The sequence below is a fragment of the Felis catus genome, chromosome B1 (genome assembly GCF_018350175.1).
Source record: "Felis catus isolate Fca126 chromosome B1, F.catus_Fca126_mat1.0, whole genome shotgun sequence".
In the NCBI taxonomy this organism is placed as follows: Eukaryota; Metazoa; Chordata; class Mammalia; order Carnivora; family Felidae; genus Felis; species Felis catus.
Genome location: NC_058371.1, coordinates 29,004,872 through 29,023,174, shown reverse-complemented (window position 1 = coordinate 29,023,174; position 18,303 = coordinate 29,004,872). Strand labels below are relative to the sequence as shown.

The 18,303-nt window shown below is 40.9% G+C and overlaps 1 long non-coding RNA gene across 2 annotated transcripts in view; it reads right to left on the bottom strand.

Annotated features, from left to right (window-relative positions):
• The window catches only part of LOC101095820, a 199,611-nt gene extending 181,671 nt beyond the window's left edge, over positions 1-17,940 (bottom strand). The window contains exons 1-2 of one of the 2 annotated variants that reach the window (XR_006596421.1): positions 17,206-17,940; positions 4,758-5,044 (exon numbers count right to left, since the gene is read on the bottom strand). This is a non-coding gene — a long non-coding RNA (uncharacterized LOC101095820). The remainder of the gene's footprint in view (positions 1-4,757; positions 5,045-17,205) is intronic. The other variant, XR_006596420.1, reaches the window with a different exon arrangement.
• Between the last annotated feature and the right edge of the window lie 363 nt (positions 17,941-18,303).

Sequence of the window (18,303 nt, the reverse complement as noted above, 5' to 3'; positions counted from 1 at the left end):
TCCACAATTGCTTTACTCTGCACTTCTTTAGGTACAGTTTTCTTCATAAATAAAATGAGATTAGCCTAGAATTTCTAGGTGCCCCTAGTTTTATTTATTTTCAGAGAGACAGAGATGGCACAAGTGGGAGAGGGACAGAGAGAGAGAGGGAGAGAGAGAATCCCAAGCAGGCTCCTTGCTGTCAACACAGAGCCTAGTGTGGAGCTCAAACTCACCACACTCCGAGATCATGACCTGAGCCTAAAGCAAAAGTCGGATGCTTAACTGCCTCAGCCACCTGGGTGCCCCAGTTTTCTATTGCTTTATAACAAATTACCACAAACTCAGTGACTTTATTTTTTTTTAATTTTTTTTTAACGTTTATTTATTTTTGAGACAGAGAGACACAGAGCATGAACAGGGGAGGGTCAGAGACAGAGGAAGACACAGAATCTGAAACAGGCTCCAGGCTCTGAGCAGTCAGCACAGAGCCCGACATGGGGCTCAAACTCACGGATCACGAGATCATAACCTGAGCTGAAGTCAGACGCTTAAACCGACTGAGCCACCCAGGCGCCCCTCCACAAACTCAGTGACTTTAAACACAGGTTTACTACCTCACCATTTCTGGAAGCTACAAGTCCAGGCCTAGCAAAGCTCATAGTGTCACTAGGCTGAGACCAAGATGTCAGCCTGGACTGTTTTTTTTCTAACCTAGAGGTCAGAGTCTTCCTCTGTTATAGACTCAACTTTGTCCCCAAAGAATTCCTACATTGAAGTTCTCACCCCCGGTGTGACTGTATTTGAAGAATGAAACTTTAGGGAGGTAATTAAGCTTAAATGCTATCATAGGGTACAGTCCTCATCTGATAGGGCTGGTGTTCTTCTAAGAGGAAGAGGCAACAGGAACCTCTCAGTTGCTCTCTGCCCTCCGCCCCTCACTATCCCAAATGCCCATATGAAGAAACAATGAGAAGGCAGCCATCTGCAGGCCAGGAAAAGAGACCTCACCAGAAACTAACCCTGCCAACATCATCATTTCCAGAACCATAAGGAAATACTTTTCTGTCATTTAAGACACCCAGTCTGTGGCATCCTGTTATGGCAGCCCTACCAGGCTGATAACATCTTTCAAGCCCACATGGTTGTGACAGAATTCAGTTTCTTGTGGTTCTAAGACTGAAGTCCTGGTTTCCTTGCTGGCTGTCAGCCAGAAGCTATTCTCAGCTCCTACAATCCACCTGCATTCCTTGCCACGTAGTCCCTCATACCTTCAAGTTAGCAATAAAGAAGTTATTGCACAACGAATCTCCCTCATGCTTCAAATCTTTGACTTCCTCAGTCTCTAACCTATAGGCTCAGATTTTAAAAGCTCACTAAAATGGGGTGCCTGAATGACTCAGTCGTTAGGCATCTGATTTCAACTCAGGTCATGATCTCACAGTTTGTGAGTTCAAGCCCCGCATCGGGCTCTGTGCTTGGAGCTTGGATAACTCAGAGCTTGGAGCCCGCTTCAGATTCTGTGTCTGTCTGCTCCTCCACCACTTGCACTCTCTCGCATGGTCTCAAAAATAAATAAGCATTAAAAAAAATTTTCTTAAGCTCACTAAATGGGCAATGTGATTACATCAGCTCCACCTAATAAACTATCCATTTTAACGTCATTTAATTTGTGACCTACCTTAGTTACATTTGGAAAATCTCTGTAAGCACCACCAACATTAGTGCTTGATTCAACAGTTGAGAGAAGTTGTATGTACAACAGGGTCCAGGAATCTTGGGAGCCATATTAGAATTCTACCTACCACACCCCTTCAAATCAACTAAGTGCTAATGTTTTATAATTGTAGGATGTAAAGATTTTAATCACTCATTATATTTCATGAGAGTACACATTTATAATGTCATGTTCCTGGAAAACCTGGACGTATTACATTGTAGCATCATAAAGTTTCTGGTTTTATATGTTTCCCCTTAAAATGTAATTTGTGGTCATTGTCTTTTTATAAGGAGATTAAATAGGGCTGTAATTAAAGTTTGTTTTAAAAACTTAAGAACAGGTAAAAAATACACTTGGACTATTAACTTTCATCTATAAAAGAATAAAACTAAAGATAGTTTTTCAACATTTCTTTAGCTGAGAAGCTCTTTAATCAAGTGAAATCTTATACAGAAGTTCAAATAACAAGTAGGCTATTCCTCTGAAGTGAAATGAGATCCCATTTGGCCCACACTAAAAATAGAGGCATATCTGTATGGAACAGAATCCTACTCCTTCACTTTACTGAAACTTTCAAGTTTAAAGACCATATACCTCATCTAAGCCTATGTATTAAAATCACTAGTAAAGTCAAGCCTAGAACTCAGATTTCCCACCTCTTGGTTTAATGGTCTTTACGGTTCAGCATGTGTAACAAACTGTAGTTCTCTCCCTGATCCTTTCTACCATGCAATAGTTGGAAAAGTGGAGTCAGCCCACTTCCAGGGATGAAATCCAACTGTGATTTCACAATTGGGGACAGTGGTCCCCTTACCTTTGCCACAGTTAATTGGTTAAGGTCAACTAGACCTAAACCACTTTTTGAGTAGTATATTTATTCATTTTTGAGATGGAGATAGAGTAGGGGAGGGGCAGAGAGGGAGAGAGAGAATCCCAAGCAGACTCTGCAACATCAGCAGAAGCCCAATGCAGGGCTTGAACCCACCAACCATGAGATCATGACCCAAGCTGAAACTAAAGAGTTGGGCGCTTACCCAACTGAGCCACCCAAGTGCCCCATGAATAGTATTAAGTCAAAGGTAAATGATTCAGAAATGAGCACATTCAGGCCATTTACTCTTGAGGGTAAGTGAAGATACCTCCCTCTTCTGAGAGAGTCAATAGAAGCCTGTCCTCACAAAGACTGATGCTTAGCTTTGACATATCTCAGTATCTAAGTTGAGGTAATCAGTCCCTGATCTCACTGTCCTCCGGGAGCAAAAGTAAATCATCACTGGAGAAAGAGAACACAGTCCAGAGCCTCATCTGCTCATTATTATTTTTTATATACTATATATAACATTTAATCTAAAATTAAAAGGCATCAAAAAGATAAGAATTACCTGAAAATTAAGGGTGGTGAAATTTTGGTGAAAATTAAGACAACAAAACAGACTCATAGGAAATCCAGACACTGAACTTATCAGACATAAAATTTAAAATAGCCCTGGCTGATGCATTCAATATAAAAAAGCAAAATGGAAAATTTCACAGCTGAAGAGGATTTAAAAAAAAAAAATAGAAATTTAGAAACTGAAAAACACAGAATTAGTCAACCTAAAATAGAATAAGGTCAAGAAGATAATTCAAAAGAAAATATCCAGTGGATATGAAGACTCAGTATCATCAGTTCTTCCCAACTTTGTCTATAGATGCAACATCATCCCAAACAAAATTTCAGCATTTTGTGGACAGGCTGATTTTAAAGTTTATGGAGAGATAAAAGATCCAGAAGAGTCAAAACAATAATGAAAAAGAACAAAGCTGAAGGACTGACATTACCCAATGTCAAAATTTACTATAAAGCTACAGTAACCAAGTAAGCGTGGCATTAACAAAATAACTTTAAAAAATAAGTAACAGAATAGAGAGCCCTGATATAGGCCCACAGAAATATATTTAACTGATATTTTAACAAAGTAGCAAAGGCAATACAGTGGGGGAAAAAAAAAAAGTTTTGTGTTTTTTTATGCAAAAATCCAGGCTTTATTTTTACTTATTCTTACATTGGTGGGTGGTGATGTCAGGAACTTACAGGCAAACAAGAACTTTTGTTTTCTACCTCTTAGTTGAACAAAAACACACACAATGTGGCATTATTATTAGGCAAGACTTGCTTTTTTACATTTCACACAAGAACACAGTATCCTTCTTTGAACGAAATGCCCAGATTACTAAGGAAATCACCTTTGGGGGAAGTGTTTAATAAGCATATTTAAATAAATCCTCCAGTAGGAAATGGAAGAATTCATTGCCTTTACTTAGAAGAAGGCTATGTAAGTAGTTATCTGTCAAATTTATCTCTGCAGCTCACTAACAGTTCCTCACTGGAAGGGTCAGTATTTCCACATCACAGTCCCCAAAATGACTTTCAAGTCTCAAAATTCTGTGTCTCCTTTGGCTTGTTTTTCTCTTGATTCCACCCAGTCTTTAGTAATGGTTCACTTCATATCTCCATCTTCGTAAGTTTCTTTAGAACATTCATCAATCCCTCACTAGGATCTGTTTTCAGTGTCATAGCAGGGCTTTTCTTTTTCTTTACATTCTTTTTCAACCTGAGTCAGGTAGTCCCACCACATGTTTTCAGCTTTCTTTCTTAACTTTTTTTTGAACTGCCTTCCAGAGATGGGTTTGTTTTGTTTTTTTTTTTTTCAACCTTTATTTATTTTTGGGACAGAGAGAGACAGAGCATGAACAGGAGAGGGGCAGAGAGAGAAGGAGACACAGAATCGTAAACAGGCTCCAGGCTCTGAGCCATCAGCCCAGAGCCCGACGCGGGGCTCGAACCCACGGACCGCGAGATCGTGACCTGGCTGAAGTCGGACGCTTAACCGACTGCGCCACCCAGGCGCCCCCAGAGATGGGTTTTAAGAGATTGTTCACAATCATGGAGTAAAGCTCTTCCCATTTAGTTTCTTTACCAAGAGATCAGATGACCTCTCTGTGAAATGCACCTACACATTCTCAGTGGGGATTTGATGAACTCCCGTTAAGGTAATGTAGATTTTCACAAACTTACCTGACTGATCCCATTGGTAATTACTGATTTTCACTGTGTAGCCCATTGTAATAGGGGCAATCATAGCATCTGGCTTTTCATAGTCAAGAAGTTCTGCTTTTCTCTCATTTCTGCTGGATCTTGTTCTTGATTTTTGCCTCAATCTTGGATTTTTCAGCCATAAGAGCATCAAGTACTCTTTTTCTAGGGGCCTTTTCCAGCAGCACTTTCACCTCTTCTAGACCTTCCTGTAACTCTTCCAAAGCTGAAGCCACAGTCGGGCTGGGTCAGTCAAGGCCCAGCTACAGCTGCACAGGGAAGAGAACAGAAAACACCACCCAAGCCATTCACTGGGATGCAGGTCCCACCCATGCCAGTCTCAGTACCCACAGCCCGTACGTGCATACTTGACCCTGCTCATCATTCAGCCCCAACAAAGTCTTTTCAACAAATGGTGCTGGAACAACTAAATATCCACATACAAATAAATAAATCTAAGCATAGACTTTATATACTTTTCACAAAAATTCACTCAAAATGGATCCTATGTCTACATGTTAAATGCAAAACTATAAAACTCGTAGAAGACAAAATAGGAGAAAACCTAGAGGATCTCAGATACGGGAATAAGGACTTAGATACAACACCAAAGCCATGATCCATGAAAAATAACTGATGAGCTGGACTTCATTAAAATTAAAAACTTATGCTCCATGCAAGACACCAGCAAGGAAATGAGAAGACAGACCATAGACCGGAAGAAAATATTTATAAAAGACATTTCTGATAGGGGTACATGAGGGCTCAGTAAGTTAAGCATCCAACTTCGGCTCAGGTCATGATCTTATGGTTTGTGGGTTCAAGCCCTGCGTTGGGCTCTGTGCTGATGGGTGGGATCCCGGAGCCTGCTTCGGATTGTGTCTTCCTCTCTGCCCCTCCCCTGCTCACACTCAGTCTCTCTCAAAAATGAACATTAAAATATACGAAGAATTTTTAAAACGCAATAAAAACAACTTCAATTAAAAATGGGCCAAAGAGCTTAACAGCACCTCAGCAAAAAAAAAAAAAAAAAAAAAAAAAAATGTGTGTGTGTGTATATATATATATATATATATATAGACAGATGGCAAATAAGCATATGAAAAGATACTCTACATAGATCATCAGAGAAATGCAAATTAAAACAATGAGGTAGGACTACACACTCATTAGAGTGGCCAAAATCTGGAACAATGACATCAAGTGCTGGCAAGGGCGTGGAGCAACAGGTGGGAAAGCAAAATTGTACAGCCACTTTAGAAGACAGTTTGGTGGTTTCTTACAAAATCAAACATACTCTTACCATACAACCCAGTAATTGTGCTCCTTGATATTTACTCAAAGGAATTGAAGACTTATATGCACATAAAAACATGCACATGTACGTTTACAGCAGCTTTCTTCATAGTTGCCAAAACTTAGAAGCCACAAAATGTTTTCCAGTAGGTAAACAGATAAAACGTGGCACACCCAGACAATGGAATATTCAGTGCTAGGAAGAAATTAGCTATCAAGCCATGAAAAAAAAACATGCAGGTAACTTAAATGCATAGTTGCCAAAATGAAAAACAATCTGAGAAGTCTCCATACATATTATACCAACTATATGACATTCCAGAAGAGGCAAAACTATGGAGAAAGTAAAAAGATGAGTGGTTGCTAGGGAATGGGATGGGGTTAGAGGGTAAATAGGTAAAACACAGGATTTTTAGGGCAGTGAAAATACTTTGCATGATACTAGAAGATGCACAGATGTCATACATTTGTCTAAACCCATACAACACCAAGAGTGAACCCTAAAGTAAACTATAGACTTTAAGTGTGTCACATAATGATGTGTCATTGTAGATACATCAGTGTAACAAATGTACCACTCTAGTTCAGGTTGTTGATAATGGAGGAGGCCATGCATTCGTAGGGGCAAAGGGATATATGGGAAATCTGCCTTCCGCTCAATTTTGCTGTGAACTTAAAACTGACACACACACACACACACACACACACACACACACACACACGTTTTAAAAAAGAAATATCTGAAATGAATCAGAAAAAAAAAAAGAAAAAATCTCAACAGTTTAAGACCAAAGGAGTACAAAAAATACATAACACATGTAATTAGGCTCCTGGGGGGGGGGGGGGGAGAGAATGGGAATAAAGCAATATTTAGAGTGATACTGCTACAAATTTTCTAAAAATAAAAGACATCAAACCACAGATTCAAAAGATATTACAAATACCAAATAGGATAAATACCAGGAAGATCTTATTGGGGTACATCAGAGTAAGATGTACCTATTTACAGAACTAAAACTGCTAAAAATCAAAGGTTTAAAAAAAAAAAACATTTTTAAAGCAGCCAATATAAAAACATTAAAGATTACTTTCAAAATACAAAGACTTGCAAAAACTTTTCAAAAGAAATAATGAAAGCCAGCAGATAATGGAATAATATCCTCAAAGTACTTTAAAATTCTATATACAATAAAAATACCTTTCAAAGGTAAAAATTCAATAAATCCATCATCAAAAACAGAGAACTTAGCACCAGATCTACAAAAGAGGAAGAGCAATTGAAAGAGAAAAAAACTTAAAAGGGATTGGAAAAATATAAAAGACTATAATAGATTTAAAGACAAATATTTAAGTAATTACAATAAATTAGCCTGACTAAATAGTCCAATTAAGAGGCAAACATTGATAGATTTGAAAAACAAAGAATTAAACTCAATTCTGTATTTGTTTTAAATTTTATTAATGTTTATTTATTTTTGAGAGAGACGGAGACAGAATGCGAGTGGGTTAGGGGCAGAGAGAGAGGGAGACACAGAATCCGAAAGCAGGCTCTAGGCTCTGAGCTATCAGCACAGAGCCCGACGCAGGGCACAAACTCACAAGTTGTGAGATCATGACCTGAGCCGAAGTCAGATGCTCAACCGACTGAGCCACCGAGGCACCCCAATTCTGTATTTTTTACAGAAGACATGCCTTAAATACAAAAGGCCTGAAGTAAAAAACTGAAAAAAGATACACTATACAAAACACTAACCAAAAGAGTTTGTGTACCTATACTAATATCACACAAAGTAAACTTTTTGGCAAGAAGCATTATTCTAAGATGAGGAGGGACATTTCATAATGATAGAAGTACCATTTTGTCACAAAGTTAGAACAATTTTAAACGTATATACATTTACCAATATAACCTAAAAATGAAATAAGTGTTAACAAAATCAGAAGGACAGATAGGGATGCCTTGGTGTTGGTTCAGCCTCTGACTCTTGATTTCAGCTCAGGTCATGATACCAGGGTTATAGGATCAGGCCCCACATAGGGCTCCATGCTGAGTGTAGAGCCTGCTTAAAGTTCCTTCTCTGTCTCTGTCTCTCTCTCCTTCTGCCCCTCTCCCCTGCTCATACACACTCTATAAAATAAAATAAAAAGGAAAAATACACAAACTCACAGTGATACTGGAAGAGTTTAACATACCTTTCTGAATAGTTGATAGAATAAGCAGACCAAAGGAAAAAAAAAATCCATTAAACAGAAAAAAAAGAAACTTGAAAAACAAAGTGATCTACTTATATAGAACACCAACCCTAGGAACCACAAAGACACATTCATTCCAAGTATATATAGAATATTTACCAAGATAAACCACATGTCAGACCACAGAGCAAGTCTCAATAAATTCCAAAGAACCACTTAAGATATGTTCTCTGATCACAATGAAATTCAATGAGGACTCAACTACAGAAATACAACTAGAAACTATCCTTATTTTTAAAATTAAACAATGTATTTCAAAATCACCCATGAGTCCAAGACATAGGAAATCAGCAAATGAAAATGAAGGTATAAACATATTGTAAAAATATGTAACATGGCTAAATCTGTACTTAGAAAGGAATTTATAGTCATTATTGAATATATATCTGATAAGAAAGAAATCTGAAGATTATGGGATCCTTAAAAGGATATCAGTCAATGAATTTAAGGCCCACCCTGATCAAATCTGACCTCATTGTAAGTTAATTACATCTGCAAAGATTCATTTCTAAATAAGATCATATTCATAAGTATTGGGGTTAGGACTCCAACCTAACTTTTGGAGGAACACAATTCAACTTACAACACTAAGTAGTGGAAACAGGGGCCTTTCTTCCACATTTGTGCATAGATTTAATACTATCTCAATCAAAATTTAGGCAGATTTGTCATGGAAATTGATAAGCTGCTTTTATAATTTAGATGGAAATCAAAGTATTAGTTGAGGCAACTTTGAGAAAGAATAAACAAAGTCAAAGAAACTACACACACTCCAGATTGTCTAAAATAAAAAGACTGGCATTGCCAAGTGTTACCAAGAATGGAAGCAATTAGAACGGTCCTGCATGCTACTGGAAGGATAAATTGGAGCAATCACGTAGAATATTGTTTGGTAGTGAGAAAACACAAAGAATCTGACAGTCCAATCATATTTAGAAGAATCAGAGAGCTTCCTCTGTAACAACAGATAATTGCCAAGGAGAAGGGTAATTGTGAGACACAAGCAAAGCAAGAACAGATTGGTGATCACCAACACCACTGTCCACATTCTTCCTTGTCATGTTAGGAGGCTGAGAGCAGCGCAGAAGGCCATCACAAACGGGAGCTATTTCAGTTGTGGAACATCAGTATTTTATATTCTGATGATTCAATAGCTTAGGTACTATTTTCTTGGAAATCCTATCCCATTAAGGACACATATACCAGGTTTATTTGCAAAAAGCAATCTAAACTATTCAATGACATACTGCTAAAAAGCATTCCCTAGATAAGAATTCTCACAAGAGTAAATACCATCAGTGTATTTGCAAGTCTTTCATTAGCATGTTTACGAGAGCATTTACCTGGGTCTTTTTTTCTCTTTTCTTTCTTTCCCAGGCATCCCCACTAAAGGCAGAAAAATGATTGCAGGAATGCTGCTAGATCTTTCCTCACCAGGCAGGTTTTTTTTTTTTTTTTAGTTTTATTTATTTTGAGGGAGAGAAAGCAAACAAGCAGGATAGGGACAGAGGGAGTGGGGAAAAAGGGAATCCCAAGCAGGCTCCACACTGTCAGTGCAGAGCCCAGTGTGGGGCTCAAACTCACAATTAGTGAGATCATAACTTGAGCCAAAACCAAGAGTCAGATGCTCAACAGACTGAACCACTCATGCACCTCCCCCCAGGCAGTATTTTTGAAAGCTGAACACATGTATAATATACAATAATTCCACTCCTATATTTCTATTAAAACACAAAAGCATTAAATGTACACCAAAAGGTATGTAGTCTGTATTTGTGGTAGTGAAGATAATCCAAATGTCTATCAACATTAGAAAAGACAAATTGTGATATATTTGTAAACGGAATACTAGATGGCAATGCAAATTAATTACTTCAGTATCCAACAACATGGATGTATCTTACAAACACAATGTTGAGTACAAGAAATCACGTGTCAAACAACAGATACCATATAATTCCAGTCAGATAAAGTACCAAAAAAAAAAAAAAAAAAAAAAAGGCAAAATTCATCTGGTGTTAGATGTCAATTGGTAGTTCCTTTAGGAAGCAGCATTTGTTGCTTAGTAGGGGCATGGGAAGGGCTTCTGGGCTGCTGTAATACGCTAGGTCTTTAAATGGGTGGTGGTTACATCGTTGAATTCACACTCTAATAAGTTATTGGTCAGTATAGTTAGGACTTATGCACTTTTCTGTATGTGTTATAATGAAATTTAAAAAAAATTTTTTATGTTTGTTTTTGAGTGGGGGGGAGGGGGGAGAGATGGGCAGAGAGCAAGGGAAATCTGAAGCAGGCTCTAGGCTCTGAGCTATCAGCACAGAGCCCAAGGCAGGGATCGAACCTACAGACTATGAGATCATGACCTGAGCCAAAATCGTATGCTTAACCGACTGAGCCACCCAGGCGCCCCGATCATGAAATTTTAAAGATTTTTATTTTTAATTCCCTGCTCTCCACAAACCAAACAGTCACCATCTCATGGGTGGATGACTTTGCTTCCTACTTCAGAGAAAGTAGAGATCATCAGTAAAAATGCTTCTTCCTATCCTGCCCAACCAATCACTCCCCCTTTCAAACTCATCTGCCCCTAAACCTAATACAGCTTTCCTTCCAAGCACAGGGGAAGAGCTAGCCCACTCCTACCCACAGAAAAAGGTCTCCGTCTTTGTTCGGGATTACCTCCTTGGGAACATCATGCCATGAAGTGCCCTTCTCTCTGCTTTCTCACGGTTTTGTCCTTCCCAGTAGCATCGACATTTCTCAGCATGTCCCATTATGAAAACCATGTTGTGGTCATCCTAGGGCCCCCACTACTACTGCCCCCCTTCCTCTCCTTCCCTAGCAGAGCTACTTGGAAGATGCACCTGCACTTGATCTACTCATGGTCTTGCATTCACTATTCACATCCCCACAACCTGATTTTATCCACGTCGTTCCACCAAATACACCCTGACCACCTGCTCGCCAGGTAATAAAATGTGGGTTTCTCAGCCCTGGTCTCAACTCACTTCTCTGAAGTAGTTGGCTGCTTCCTCCTGAAAATGCTGCACATTCCTCTCTCTACATTTTCTTGCACCATCCTGGCTATTTCTTCACTGCTTCAGCAGTTCACAGCACAGTTGTTGGCTTCTCCAAAGCTGGCAGGAGAATGCCTGCTACTTGTCACTTTTAAAGGCTACCTCATCAGGCCAGGCCCACCCAAGATAATCTCCCTTTTGATTAACTCAAAAATCAACTAATTAGGGACCTTAATTACATTTGCAAAATCCCTACCCCATTGCCGTATAAAAGTACCATGTAATGCGGTCGCCGGAGCAATACCTTATCATAGTCACAGGTTTGCCCACACTCCAGGAGTAGATTATACAAGAGTACGGGTCACTAGAGGTCACCTTGGAATTCTGCCAACCTCAAGGGCAATAGTTAGCAAAGGGCCCCTAGAGAATGGATGTTTGAAAGGGAACTGGTAGGATTAATAGGAGACTTCACCTGGAAATAAGGGGGATGGATTGTTCCCTACCCAGCACCCAGCTCCGGGGGGTGGGGGCTTTTGGGAGGGGGGGATCATTTTCTTGCCACCCCTACAGGCCACCAGAGGCCCCAAGTGCCCTGGCCCAGGACTAGGAAGTTCTGCATTGGGCAATGGTAAGCCTCCCAGATGGGAAATTTTCCCCTGAAAGGTAATGCCTAGATGGGAGTAGGGTTTGGACAGAGGGGAAGTAAATCAAAGTCTGAAAATAAGAAGGTTGTCCTTAAAAAAAAAAATTATCAAAAGGACTCCTGGGTCTTGAAAAACTGAGAGATGTTGCATTAGATATAGACAAAGGAACACAAGAATGCGTGATCAGGTCTAAGTCAGAGGAGGACAGTATGAAAGCAAGTGCAGAGGCCTGAGCAGAAGAGAGCTTCTGCACCATCTATCCAGGGTTTCTTCCCCCAAGCACCAAGTACAGGGTCCAAGCATAATGGGGGACAGTTCTCAGCTGCTGCTGCTTGCACCCCTACTAAGCAGCCCTCACCACAAATAACAGGTCTTATCCTCACAACAGCAAGTATTATGATGTTCAGCTTGCAAATGAAGAAATTTATAACGCAGATCGTTCAAACAGACTAGCTCGTCAGCAGCCAAGCTGGATTTAGGCCAGACTGTCTGCCTTCCAAAGGCTATACTCCTATGATGTCAAACCCCCACCAACTAATCCCAAGCACAAACTCAACCACACAAGCCTAGAGGCTTTGTAGGCATCCTTGTACTTAGGGTTCCGGGCAACTCCATGAGTAGACATTAGCTAGTCTTACAGATCAGGAAGAAGGATCAGCAAGCACCTTGTCCAAAAGCTTAAGTGTAGAACTTGACCTCAAATTCTGATCTAAAGTTAAAACGTGGATGGTCCAGGTTTGAGGGTATGCTTTTTGTAAGTGACCAAACACAAAATCCGGAGTCTACCGATCAGGTCTGAACCTTGTTAGTTCCCAAAGGGCAAAGTTTGTCTTATTTTCTCGCCTTCGTCCTCTACACTTTTCCTCACCTTTCCCCTTTTCTTTATTACTACCACTTAGACTCTGCTTTCCTGAAAGATATGCATATAAAAGAAACCATCTTTGACACCTTGGGATGGATTTAAGGCAATACTTTAACTTTCCAGAAATATGTACTCTTGGGTCTCATTCTAAACTGCAGATTCAATGGTCTTCTCCCCAGTTAAGTGATTTTAGCAAACATAGGAGAAAATTGGGAAAGGAATTTTGCATAGATTGTCAAATTTTCTCTAATGCAAGTGAGAACCCAATCATTTCTTACATGAAAATTTAACAAACATATGTAAAATATATATAAAAGTTTTGGGGGGGTTGTTTTGTTTAAGACTGTTGGGGGAAAAAAATGAGAAAAATATACTATTTGTCTATCTTAAAACTTCAACTCCCTAATATTACTGATTATAAAAATCCTGAAACATTCAATTATCTTAAGACCAAGAGTAGTATAGGATTGGGACCCTACCCTTATGACCTTAATTACTTCCTAAAAGCTCTACCGCCAAATATAGTTACATTGACGGGGATAGGGGAGAAACACAATTCGTTCCATAGCAAGGACCAAGGGGTACATTAGATATGTATGGTCTTGGAATAAAAAACATCTTGTCTCATTAAGGAACAGAATTTTATCACTATGTCATTGTGGCAGCTGGTTGTCTAAACTAATCTTTATTGATTGCTTTCTCAAATCAAGTGTCCTGGAGGAACAGAGAATAAAAAAAAAAAAAAGCAATAAGCTTTTGTAAGGCACACATAAAGCAGTAAATGCTCAAATTGATTATTCAATAAAAAGAATTTTTTGTAAGTTTCTATCCTCTCATTTCTATAGCAGCCAATGCTGGCTGCTACAACAGAGTCTTTTTGTCAACGGTAAAGAACAAGAAACTTCTGTTGCGCTGATGTGGGTTTCTGTGAACCGAGCTCGCCACCCAGTGGCTAACACAGAAATTGCAGAAACACACCGCATGCTGTACTTCGGGTGATTAGAGACTAGACCACTTGCTTTTCTCCAGCTTCAATCACTGCTAATTACAACTTCTACCTCCAAGACAATAGTTACTTGAAACTAAAGTGGGTTTTTCTTGGACTTTCTTGTTGAGACGGGGATAGAAACAGATGGACAGTGGAGCTTGTGGGTAGAATTGTACAAAGGTCAGTGTACTCCCCTCGCTCCCAGTATCCCACCCCCCAAAGTCTCAGCATATAGGTGCCCATCCAAAAACTTCCAGTTTTGCCAACCTCCACCCACCATTGCTGCTGCTTGTCCCACATGCTCACACCCAACGGTCACTAAGTCAGGCCAGGTTACCACGTGACCATACCTCCAAGCTCCCCTTTTCTTCTGTTGCTGCTGCATCACTACAGCCCTGATTTTTTAATCCCCATTCATGTCCCTTCTGCATCCCTCCAATCCATTCTCCATACTGCTGCCCAATCAACTCTACAAATTCTTATTTTTTGCAGTTTTTTGGTGCATGAGACAATGTAGCTAGGCAAATTTGAGAAAGCAAACAGAATATTCCTGACAACAATAGAAGGTAGACCAAAGAATGAAATGAATGTAGAGAATATATGTAGGATATCTATATAGGTATATATACATACAATACATATGCACACACCAACACTTGTAGATATGTCAAGGTGGAAAACACTTAACAGAATACAAAATCTAGAAGGCCTAAGGAAAAGATTAATTTTACTACAGAAAAATTTTAAATTTTAATTAAAAACATAACAGTGGGGGCTTTCTTGGGCAAAGATCAGAGAATATGCCCTTTCTTTTGGCATATTTTGTTAATGTTTGTTGGAGAGAGAGAGAGCATGCACAAACAGGGGAAGGGAAGAAAGAGGGAGACACAGAATCTGAAGCAGGCTCCAGGCTCCAAGCTGTGCTGTGAGCACAGAGCCCGACGCAGGGCTCAAACTCATAAACTGTGATATCGTGACCTGAGCCAAAATCAGACGCTTAACCAACTGACCCACCCAGGTGCCCCGCAAATTACCAGTTTTAATAATCACCTCTGAACAATCCGTGATGGCCCTAGAGGAGGCCTGACCTGACTAGATTACCTACTGACTTAACAAGAAGTTAAAAAGAATCAGGTGAAACCCAGAGCAGAGAAACCAAATTGTGAAGCTAAGAAACACAGTGCCTGAAGGGAAGGTGTTCTAAGAAGAGGGGACAAGAAACCATGCCATGCAGGAGCAGTGACCTCTGACACACTTAACCCTCTCCTGACAGAGAGGCAGATAGGTTAGCCCCTCCCTGAAAGCAGAAATCATGGGGGAGAAATTCCCTTCACAACATCCAAAAATAATAACAAAGAAGCCTTCCCTTCACCACCAACACCTCCTTAGCAGCACCATATTCTGTCTCCTCACTCCTCTGTCGTCTCCTCACTCCTCTGTCGTCTCCTCACTCCTCTGTCGTCTCCTCACTCCTCTGTCGTCTCCTCACTCCTCTGTCGTCTCCTCACTCCTCTGTCGTCTCCTCACTCCTCTGTCGTCTCCTCACTCCTCTGTCGTCTCCTCACTCCTCTGTCGTCTCCTCACTCCTCTGTCGTCTCCTCTGTCGTGCGCGCGCGCGCGCACACACACACACACACACACCCTTTAACCTTTTCCCACAGAGCTGGTTATGTGGGGAAAAAAAAGGCAGAAGGAAATGGCAGATAAAATTGAATTTCCTTATAACCTGCAGCCCATCGACAGCTACTTGAGGCTGGCAGAGCAAAAGTTTCTCCAGGAACTCGCTGCTGTCTTAATGCTAATGCTCTGTTAGAGGGAAAAACAACCTTAGCTTGACAACAGCTAGGCCTCCAGTATCCTGGGAGTCTTCTTTAGCATATGGAAATCCCTCTGGAAACTTCCCTTGGACCTTACCTCCCCCAAGTCCACAGTATATAATCAGTCTCTCCCCATAGTCCCGGGGCAGGTCTTTCTGCCCGAGGGTCCTGTCCCCATGCTTTAATAAAATCGCCATTTTGCACCGAAGACGTCTTCAAGAATTCTTTCTCTGCTGTCGGCTCTGGATGCCACGAACCCCACAATCCCCGCAAAAACCTCATCACTGAACAGCCAGGTCCACATGAATTAGATACCTGGCTCTCTCAAGGAAGAAAACCCACAGGATATCAGGGCAGTTTTATGGGTTGTTTTTTTTTTTTTTTTTGACAGAGAGAGAGAGAGAGAGAGAGAGAAAGAGAATGGGGGGGGGGGGGCGGAGAGGGAGACACAGAATCTGAGGCAGGCTCCAGGCTCTGATGCAGGGCTTGAACCCACAAACCGCGAGATCAGGACCTGAGCCGAAGTTTGACGCTTAACTGAGCCACCCAGGTGCCCCAGGACAGTTTTGCTTCCGCTTTCATGAGACCTCTCTGCCTACACCTATTACTGCTCCTTATGTATCTCCTTTGGGCTCATGCGGACAAGATTTTCGTACCTAAAGGCTCCGAGATGGCCAACACTGAATATATATTACATTAACTTCAAGGCCAAACTGCACCCTGAACCAAAATTCATTCCCTATTTCTCATCTCAAATTATGCCCCGCCGCACTAACACAGCTTCCCAAGACAGTGGTCAAGGGGCACAGAGGACATGCTTAAATCCCCAAATCCTTCAGCAGCAATATAAACAGGCACCAAATTTAGACAATAAGAACTCCCTCAAATAGTAAATATCCAGAGAGAAAGTGGACTCTGGAAATAAAATCCTCCTGTAGAGTGCAGCTGAAAAAAAATTAATCCCCAAACTTGTTCCGCTTAGTCTTAGAGAATCTCACCACAAGGCCCGGGTAGAGTCAGGCTCCTGCTTTCATAGCCACAGCCTAACTTTCACAGAATGGGCTCCCTCCTCACCTCCCAAGCTGAATTCACAAAACCCAGATCTCTCCCTTCAACTACTCGCCCAAAAAGTCAGGGTAAACAGGAAAAGATAACGACGCCAACCCTTAGAGCCCCAGGCACCAAAAAAAATGTAGAAAACACAGATGACCAGCCCCTACCATAGTTACTCCTAACTGAACCATCTTCTCAAAACCCAGTATTTACAACAACCCAGAATCACATTAGGAGAAATATGCCATCACAAAAGTAATCGTGATATTCCACGTCCTCGTTCTCGGAAATCTAATTCACCTGTGCACACCGTAACCCCCCCGCAAGGACGTGGAAGACACTCCTGTCTTCAAACATGTGGATTCAAAACTTGAGGTGCTTCCCTGGCGAAACGTGAAACTGCCCCCGCCCCCACCTCCGTCAGAAGGCAGGGAGAAACTGAGGAAAGAGCCCGAACATGCCAGATTGGTAAGTGGCAGGTGACAAACGGGAGAACTTACCTGTGAGGATCACTTGGGCAGCCACAAGCTAACTAAATCTCCACCCAACCCCCTACTGCCTTCTTAGGAGTTTATATAGAGGCCTTAACTGGGTTCAGTCACGTGTAGCGCCCAGGTGATTTCAATAACACATTACTCTCTGAGGGCTGTTTGCAAACAGCTGTGGGTGGGGGCGGCGGGCAGAATGTACTTTCCAAGGGCCCAGGAGGTGGGAGGAGCCTCTGGCTGCATGGGTCCAGCCCATGGGTCAAGCAAAGGTCACATCCTCCGAACGACCTCCTCCAAGGTAGCAAAATAGGGAAATTTGCAAGGTGGTCCCTGCATGCATCCGGATATGACCTGAAATTCTCTTCCCCCACCCTCGGCGTCCATTCCACATATTTTAAAGACTTTTAATGTCCACTTTCCATTTGAGCCTTGTGTTCCCATCATCTTCATACTTAGCTGGCATGCTCCTCAAACAACTCAACAATCTATTAATCATCATAAGATCCCCCCTTCCCAAGTCCAGTCCCAAAAGGAACACAGAGCCCACATATTTCAGATCTGTCTTGCCTGATCTCTAAGATTTCAGTCTTTCTCCCAAGGAAATTCTTTTCTTCCTCCAGCTCAATTGGCATTTTCTTCATTTTCCTTTTACTTCTCAAGTGTTCCTATTCTGCAGTCAAGCCTAAAACCCGATTTTACCAATTCTATTCCTCCTTAAGTTTTGGGACAACCTGAATCTTAGAGATACCTGTATTCCAGGTACAGGCCCTTCAATTTTCTTCGGAGTGTCAGGGTTTAGAATTATTTAAATTAGTTCATTATCACCCTCAGGGAGAAAAAAAAAAGAGGCAACAAGCACACTTTGTGGACCCTTGAATTTATAACATTTGACTTGTAAAATGCAGAGGTAACGAAAATTAAGGGAAATATGAGTTGTATTGTAAGGGTTAAATTGTAGTGTAGGGCTAATGCTTAGCTTGAAAAATAACAGCTTTGTGTTGACACTGAAGGTTAAGAGTTAACAGCCTTGCTTTGCTCTGGTAAACTATGCCTCATACCCTTGTAAATTAGGCTTCACCAATTAAGGAAACAAAAGTTCAAAGAAAAGAG